At 41.8% G+C, this 8968-nt stretch overlaps 1 protein-coding gene across 1 annotated transcript in view; it reads right to left on the minus strand.

Annotated features, from left to right (window-relative positions):
- umad1 (UBAP1-MVB12-associated (UMA) domain containing 1) overlaps positions 1-8968 on the minus strand; it is an 87099-nt gene extending 78131 nt beyond the window's left edge. Inside the window, exon 1 of the mRNA XM_063043805.1 lies at positions 8780-8968. The gene's annotated coding sequence lies outside the window, so the exon portion shown is untranslated. The remainder of the gene's footprint in view (positions 1-8779) is intronic.

Here is an 8968-nt window from a genome sequence, read left to right on the forward strand (position 1 = left end):
CCTTTCCTCCGCCACTTCAGTTTGGTTCCCACCCCCAGCAATTCTAATTTAAACACTCCCCAATAGCCTTAGCAAACCTCCCCGCCAGGATATTGGTTCCCCTCTGATTCAAGTGCAGCCCATCCTTTTTGTACAGGTCACACCTGCCCAAGAAGAGGTCCCAGTGATCCAGAAATTTGAATCCTGGCCCCCTGCTCCAATCCCTCAGCCATGCATTTATCCTCCACCTTATTCTATTCCTATACTCACTGTCACGTGGCACAGGCAGTAATCCCAAGATTACAATCTTTGAGGTCCTGCTTCTCAACTTCTTTCCTAACTTCCTGTCGTCTTTTTTCAGGACCTCTTCCCTTTTCCTACCTATGTCATTGGTACCAATATGTACCACGACCTCTAGCTGTTCTCCTTCCCACTTCAAGATATCACGGACGCAATCAGAAACATCCTGGACCCTGGCACCTGGGAGGCAAACTACCATCCGCATTTCTTTCCTGCGTCCACAGAATCACCTATCTGACCCCTAACTATAGAGTCCCTTATTACTACTGCCCTCCTCTTCCTTTCCCTACCCTTCTGAGCCACAGGGCCAGTCTCTGTGTCAGAGGCACGACCACTGTTGCTTCCCTCAGGTAGGCCGTCTTCCCCAACAGTACTCAAAGAGGAGTACTTATTGTCAAGGGGGACAGCCACTGGGGTACTCTCTAGTACTCGACTCTTCCCCTTCCCTCTCCTGACTGTTACCCACTTCTGTCTCCTGGAGTCCCAGGGTTACTACCTGCCTATAGCTCCTCTCTATCACCTCCTCACTCTCCCTTATCAGACGAAGGTCATCCAGCTGCAGCTCCAGTTCCCTAATGTGGTCTCTAAGGAGCTGCAGCTCGATGCACCTGGTGCAGATGTGGTCATCCGGGAGGCCGGGCGTCTCCAGGACCTCCCACATCTGACACCGAGCGCAGAAAACCAGCCTCACACACATAATGGAGAAATATAAAAAGAGGGAAAAAAAAGGAAATAATGATAAATAAATAAGCAGTAAATATTGGGAACATGAGATGAAGAGTCCTTGAAAGAAAGTCCATAGGTTGTGGGAACAGTTGAGTGTTGGGGTGAGTGAAGTTATCCACTTTGGTTCAAGAGCCTGATGGTTGAGGGGTAATAACTGTTCCTGAACCTGGTGGTGAATACTGAGGCTCCTGTACCTCCTTCCCGATGGCAGCAGCGAGAAGAGAGTATGGCTTGGATGGTGGGGGTCCTTAATGATGGATGCTGCTTTTCCGCAAAAGCACTCTGTATTGATGTGCATAATAGTGGGGAGGGCCATATCCACTATTTTTTTGTAGGCTTTTCTTTACAAGGGCATTGGTATTTCCATACCAGGACATGATGCATCCAGTCCATATACACTCCACCACACATCTACATAGGTTTGTAAAAGTTTTAGATGACATGCCACATCTTCAAACTCTTAAGTAGAGGTGCTGCTGTGCTTTCTTCATAATGGCACTTACATGCTGGACCTAGAACCGATTACTCTGAAATGGTAACACCAAGGAATTTAAACTTGCTGACCCTCTCCACCTCTGATTCCCCAGTGAGGACTGGCTCATGGACCTCCCGCTTCATCCTCCTTACGTCAACAATCATCTCCTTGGTCTTGTTAAAATTGAGTGGCAGGTTGTTGTTGTGACACCACTCAGCCAGATTTTCAGTCTCCCCCCTAATTCGTCACCACCTTTGATTCAGCCAACCACAGTGGTGTTGTTGGCAAATTTAAATATGGCATTGGAGATGTGCTTAGACTCACAGTCATAACTGTAAAGTGAGTACAGCAGGAGGCTAAGCGTATAGCCTAGTGGTGTACCTGTGCTCACGGAAATTGTGGAGGAAACGTTGTGCCAATCTGCACTAACTGTGGTCTGCAAGTATTGAAATCGAGGATCCAAATACACAAGAAGATATTGAGGCCAAGATCTTGACAGCCTTGTGGTGCACCTATACTGAGGTATAAATATCAGTATTCCAATGTAACCCCATGTACAGTAAACTCTGATAATCTGCTATCCAACTGTTCAGAAACTTGATGGTTCAGCATGTTTCACTGGGTAATGTTTCCCACACTCGTTTCCCCTCACACTCACTGGGTCCCTGCTGCTACACTCCCTCCTTGCTCAACATCAACCTCACCAAAAACAATCAAACTGTATTACATATCAAAAAATGAATTGAAGAGTTAAGTATTAATAGAGCAATTGTATGGAAAATCTGTCATTTCAGCATCAAGTGTGCTGGATTACCGCATTTTACCGCAATATTCTTTCAGTAGATTGATTAAAATTACAACAATGTCTTCAAGAAGGTCAAATAAAGTTAAAGATGAAAACAAAAAATTCCCAATTTATACCAAGGTAGATTTTGATGTACACTGAAAAAGCTGAAAACTAACAAAATGCTAAGTTCATAAATGAGTTTGAGATTTTCAGTTTCACATTTAATATTTTTTTTTACAACTACACTAAAGAAATTACCAGTCCACCTGCATCTACAAGTTGCTTCTTGACAACATCATTCAAAAACAATCAGATTCTGTACACACATCAGACTAATTCATTGCCCAATCCCAACTGTGGTTTGATAGTCTTCGAAAACCAAATTAACAAATTTCTTTCAAATTAATACTGAAACAGAAAATCTCTGCCTTTAGGTTTTGTGGCAAGGACTATGCTTTAAGTCTGATGGAGGAATGGAGCTGATGCCCATCTTTGGAGGCCGATCCTGGCATTGGCTTCCAACACACACCATTTTTGTATTAAGACCAATGAACTCTGCCATCATACTGCCTGGATTTCATTTTGGCCAAGCAATTCCAGTGGTCTTTTGCTCAACATTCATGTTTCAAATGAAATTGAGCTGAACTGAAACTTTGCTGCCAGACTCCTAACTTGCAGCAAGTCCCCTGTCACTACGGTTTGACTGTTGGCCATCAATCCAGCAATGCCAATTGCAAAAAAAAATTACTGTAAAACTGTAATAAATGCACCAGCTGAGAATCTGAGGAAAATGATGGTTTGGCAGGGGCACACAAAGTTTACTCTGCTCCTTTTCAAAACACCAAGAGCTTGATTTATATGCTGCCTTTAACCTCTTGAGAAATTTATTAAATGCATTCCGAGAAGCTCCAGGGAAAAGCTCTGCATTTTATAGCTATAAAATGATGAAACAAGCTCAGGAGTGAAGAATGAAATGTACATTTTACTGGGCCAATCAAGAGAGCCTATCTTCAGGTATTGCTGAGATTTTTTTTGAGAGTTTTTACAGCTGCATTCTTCCAGATAAGTTTTGTAGATAATAGATAATATTAAGGATGTCAAATGAGCCTCTTCTCAGAGAATATCCAGGCAGTACTCTCAGTTGTTCCCTGCTCTTCTTTGAAAATAAAAAGCCAGATCTCTTTAACCAGAGGCAAATGTATTAATTTCTCCTGTATTAACTTCTCGCCCGGCATTTGTGTGCTCCACCCACTGATGCAGGAGTTATTCACAGGATTTTACAATTTAGGAGGTGTCCTACTGAATATGCTTTGGAATTCCTAAAATATTAAAACAATTAAAAGGAAAATACAGGAGACCAAAATAAGATTCTAACTTGTTTTTACATTTAAAAAGTTGGACACGCATCATTCAATGGCATCATGATAATATGCCATCCATGTTTTTTTACACGTAATGAATTCTTTAAACAAATAAGGATTGCTCAAGTATTACTGCAATATTAAATATATAACACTCTTCCTTACTTAGCTATAAACTCCAAATCAATAGAAAATGCATCTCACCTATATACAACTACTACATACAGATATCCACAGCAGAGCAAATTTTAAACTATCCCATTCAGACCTAAAGATTTAATCTCTGCCGAGGGTTTCTTATTCTTGGCAGATACCATCTTTCCTAACCTGGGGGGGGGGGCGGATTTACTCTGTTTGGCAGGTGAGACTTGTGTCTGTGAAACAATCCCAGGTTCTGGGGCCTCCTCTGTGCTGGTTGTAGGAGTTGACTACGGAACTGCAGGAAGTGGTTCAAACAGCTCTGGGTACCTTTCTTCTCTAGCAATTGACTCTGTTCTCCACAACTAATTGATGTGTTTAATATCTTCTGGAGACAACACGATCTCCACTGTGTAGGAGAGTGGTCCTGTTCTATCCTTAATCTTTTTGAGAACCCACTCTTGATCAATTTTGAAGTCCTTCGCCAGAACCAGGAATAAAACATCAAACCTACTTGTTTGAGAAGCTGTCAATGTGTCTCAACTATTCATCCTGCATACTCCTTCTGAGGTGCAGTTTGAGGAGCTCCAAGCGTGAACACAAGGGACGGTCCAGGAACAGCCTAGTTGGTGAGCTGTTGGTTGTGCAGTGTGCTACACTGTAATATCCAAGGAGGAAACTGGTGAGCTTCTGATTCAGTGTCAGTGCAGTGCGTTCTGCTGACATTACTCAGTGCATTCTTTAGACTCTAGACAAACCTTTCTGCTAAGCCATTCGTAGCTGGGTGTAACAATGCAGATGTAATATATCATAATCCATTCATTTTCAGGAATGACTGAAACTGTTCCACCTCATACAGTGGTCCATTGTCACTGACCAAGTGTTCTGGAACACCAGTGCTTGCAAAGAGGCTTCTCAACACATCAACAGTTGTAAGGCTGTAGAGGAAGCTATTGGGGGCACTTCTGGCCATTTTGTAGCTGTATCCACTTCTACTGAGGAAAGTGTGCCCATGAATGGTCTGGCAAAATCCACACAAATCCTCTGCCAGGGCAACACAGGCCATTCCCAGGGATGGAGAGGCACTGCTCTTGGCATCTTCTGGGTGTGTTGGCATCCTGCACAGTGCATGGCAAGCTGCTCGAGCTGCTGATCTATCCCAGGCCACCAGACAAAGCTTCAAGCCAATGCCTTCATTTTAAGCACATTTAGATGACCGACATGCAGCTCCTCCGGACACTTTTAGTTCCCAGCTTGGATGGCACAGCACTCAAACCCCACACAAGGGGACCTCTATCAAGGGCAAGTTCATCTTGGCAATAGTAAAAATGAGGGAACTGAAGTTTCTGCTGCTACACATTTTGGGTGGCCACGTAGACCGGATACAGTGTGGGTCAGCTCTGGATTCCTTTTGGAGCATTTCTGCCGTAATAGGGAGACTTTCAATTTGAGTTAGGGAGAATACCTCCAACAGAATGTTCTCTTCTGTAAATTTTTCAGATGTTTCTTTTTCCAAGGGATAATCCAACAGCAATTCTATTAGTCATCCTGTTGAATTCAATCTTATAATTGTGTCCTCCAAGAAACAGAGTCCATCTCTGTGTTTGTGTTGCTACTATTAGAGGAACACCCTTCTGTGGATTGAAAATAGATACTAGTGGTTGATGATCAGTAAACTCTCTCCCATGTAAGCACTGGTTAAAGCGATTTACACCACAAATCAGACTCAAGGCCACTCTGTCAATGTGTGTGTAATTTTTCTCCGCAGTGGTAAGGGGACGTGATGCAAAGGCTATGTGGCTTTCACTTCCATCACTCATAACATGTGACATGAGTGCATTTATACCATAAGGCAAGGCATCACAGACAAGCTTCACTGAGCAATGTGGATCATAATGTGTGAGTACAGTATCTGACTTCACCATTTCCTTTAGCTTTTGGAAAGCCACTTCACACTGCTTTGCCCATTGCCATTTCTTCCCGTTCTGTAGTAATGGGTCCAAGGGGTGGAGCACAGTAGCCAGGTTTGGCAGGAACCTGTTATAGTGATTGACAAATCCTAAAAAGGACCTGAACTGTAACACATCCTCCGGTCTTGCAGCGTTCACTAATGCTTGAGTTTTCTCAGCACACTTAGGTAATGCTTGTGCGCCGATGGTGTGACCTCAGTAAGTGATGCTTGGTTTAAAGAATTCACACTTGTTACGTCATGTTCTGAACCCATAATCTTCTAATATTTTTAACTCTATCTCGACATTTTGGAGATGTCCCTTGTCATCCTTACCAGTAACAATGATATCATCCAGGTAACACTGAGTGCCTGGACAGCCTTTTAGCATCTGGTCCGTAGCTTTCTGCCAGTGTGTAGGTGCAGATGCAGATGCTACTCCAAAGATAAGCCACTAAAACAAAAAAGCCCTTTGTGAGTTTTATGGTGAGAAACACTTTGGACTTTTCTTCCAGCTCCATCCGTAGGCAGGTCTAAGTCAAGTCCACTTGCTGAAGTGTTTCCCTCCAGATATATTTGTGAAGGTATCCTCTATCCTGGGCAGAGGGTATTGATCTACTTTCAATACTGGGTTGATGATAGCCTTAGTCACCACAGATCCACCTTGGAAAGAATTCCTTAAGCCTCCATACAATCTAACTCGATGGCTATTTTAGCATGGATGTTACAAGGAAACAGATGCGCTTTGCAAAACATTTTTGGCATTATTTTACCCCTCGATATGTTTGTTTTACAAAAACATCCTTGAATACTGCTGTGACATCATCAAGAAACTTTCTTAATTCACTTCCAGTTGGTCTTTTTGCTGGGATGTGGGATGCAAATGGTGGATGGATCTCCAATCAAGTTGTAGTTGTCTCAGCTACTCACGGCCCTACAAAGCTGGCTCCTTTTGTTCTTACCACATACAACAACCAATAAGACATACTTGGTTTGTATTTCACTGTTACAAGTGTCATTCCCACAGGTGTTATCTTTTCTCCAGTTCTTAAATACCTGCAGGCTTCAGTTTAGTATCTTTGAAATGCTGTTTAAACTTATTTTGTGGAATGACTGAAATAGCCGAACCAATGTCCAATTTCATTTTAATTAATTTGCCATTCACTTCTGGTGTAAGCCATATTGCTTGCCTTTTGATAGTTTTCATATTGTAAGTCTCAAGTTCTCTATCACTCTCATCACTATCAGATTTTTCATCAACAGCATGCAGAGTAATTCTCTGCTTGAAACTCCCAAATTGACTTTTTAAAACTTTGTCTCTTTCATTTGCAGTCCATTTATTTTTGTCTTTGAATGCATCCTACTTTCCCTCTTTCTGCAAGTTTTGTCTTTAAATCTGCATTTGTCTGGTGTATATGAGCCCCTGCCACAATGGTAACACAATCTGTTTGCTGGCCAGACAGGCCTCCAACTAGATGCTGCAAATTTGTTCGCACTCACTTTCATTCATGACAGCAGCTCAATTGTGTTTCTGTCTGCTGTTGTCATTGATACTCCTCTTCAACATGAAAGCTGTGCTTCAGTTAGGAGCAATTTTTGAATGCTTGCATGTAAGATTCCACAAACTAAACAATCTTTCGGTGCATCTTTAAGTTCATTACCAAAATGACAATGCTCAGACATCTCTTCAATTCAGCCACGTACACTAAAATTGACTCCCCTATCTTTTGATGCCACTTATTCTAACGTGTTCTGCAACCAACAATTGTTCTGGTTCTAAATGTTCTTGCATTACTTTCATGATACAGCAAAGCTCATTTCAGCTGGTTTGGTTGGAGCAGTTAAATGTCAAAGCAAACTGTGTGTTTAAATCCGATGCACTCAACAAAACTGGTATTCGCTTTGCACTGGCCGTTTCATGTGCTTCAAAATACAGCTCAGTACAGAAAATCCAGTTATCTATTGTGGAATGAAACAGGTCAACCTTTCTGATATAGGTAGCCATTTCTGCTTTGGTAAATTATCACCTGGCACTGACTGTTTATTAACTCATAAATTTTTCTATTTTCTTGACTTTTTTTTAAACTTGGTCATTTTTCCTTTTGCGAAGAAAACGTGTCGCTCTTAAAAAAGTGCTGTTTTTTAAAAAAAATTGACCGTCTCACAGCACGTTTTAAAAATTCGAACATCTCGCTGCGCTTCAACAAGTAGGTGGTCGTCTTGGATTCATTTATAAAAATGCTTCGTGACCACTTACGTTTTGCAATTCCAAAACATTAAATTAATTAAAAAGACTGGAGTCCGAAATAAGATTCGAACTTTTCTAACTTTAAACGGGACACGCGCGCATCACATGGTGGCGTCATGACGTATGCAAAGTACGTATTTTTACATAACTCGTTATGAATTATTTGAACAGATTAAGAATGTTTACTCAAACAATATATTTACAATATTACTGAAATATTTCTGAAATATTAAATACACAACAGCTACCAAAGCACAAATGACGTTCATGTCAAATCTGGCCTGCTTCAGTTAAATTCACTCTTCAACACTCGCCGCATCTGTCAGCGCACATCTTAGACCTTATCTTCCATTCTTATTATAGTGGAAGATATAATGCTGCAGTGTTAACCACTGCTGTTTGTGTGGCAAATAACGAAAGACAACATTTCCCTTGAGATAGCGAGGATTAACGATTTTTAGTGAAAAATCAAAATCGATTCGAATTATTAACATTATTATAGACAAGTGCGGCTCACAAAACAACCGTTCATTTCGATATTAAATATGTAATGACACATTTTACTCCTTAACGTAAACAAACTAAGCATTTACAACATGTCTCTGTTGTTTATCGCAAAATCGGTGGTTTTTGGCCCATGTTAAAATTTAAAATGTAAGTTTAGCATGGCACTAACTGGGTGTATTCGGGTTTACATTTCCTACACACAGACTGGCACAGAACATACAATTATCTCCTGTTTTGCTTCTGGGCTGCTCTTTAGGACGAGCTGGACCCAAAAGTACTGAGCATGCGCCACCCAGAGTCGGCTACCTACCGCAAACTGCCTCAATAATCGCAGTGCATGTCTGCCACCTGAACCGTAACCACCAACGTTTTCCACCGGCAAGCAACGCCCGAACCAAGAACCACAGAAAGCGACTTTCTGCTTTAAGGGTTACGTCTAGCGCTGACGACGACCGCTCCAACCTGTTTTCCTTAACTTCCGGGCCCTGACGTCATTGCG

This window comes from Mobula hypostoma, chromosome 3, assembly GCF_963921235.1.
Source record: "Mobula hypostoma chromosome 3, sMobHyp1.1, whole genome shotgun sequence".
Lineage (NCBI taxonomy): Eukaryota > Metazoa > Chordata > Chondrichthyes > Myliobatiformes > Myliobatidae > Mobula > Mobula hypostoma.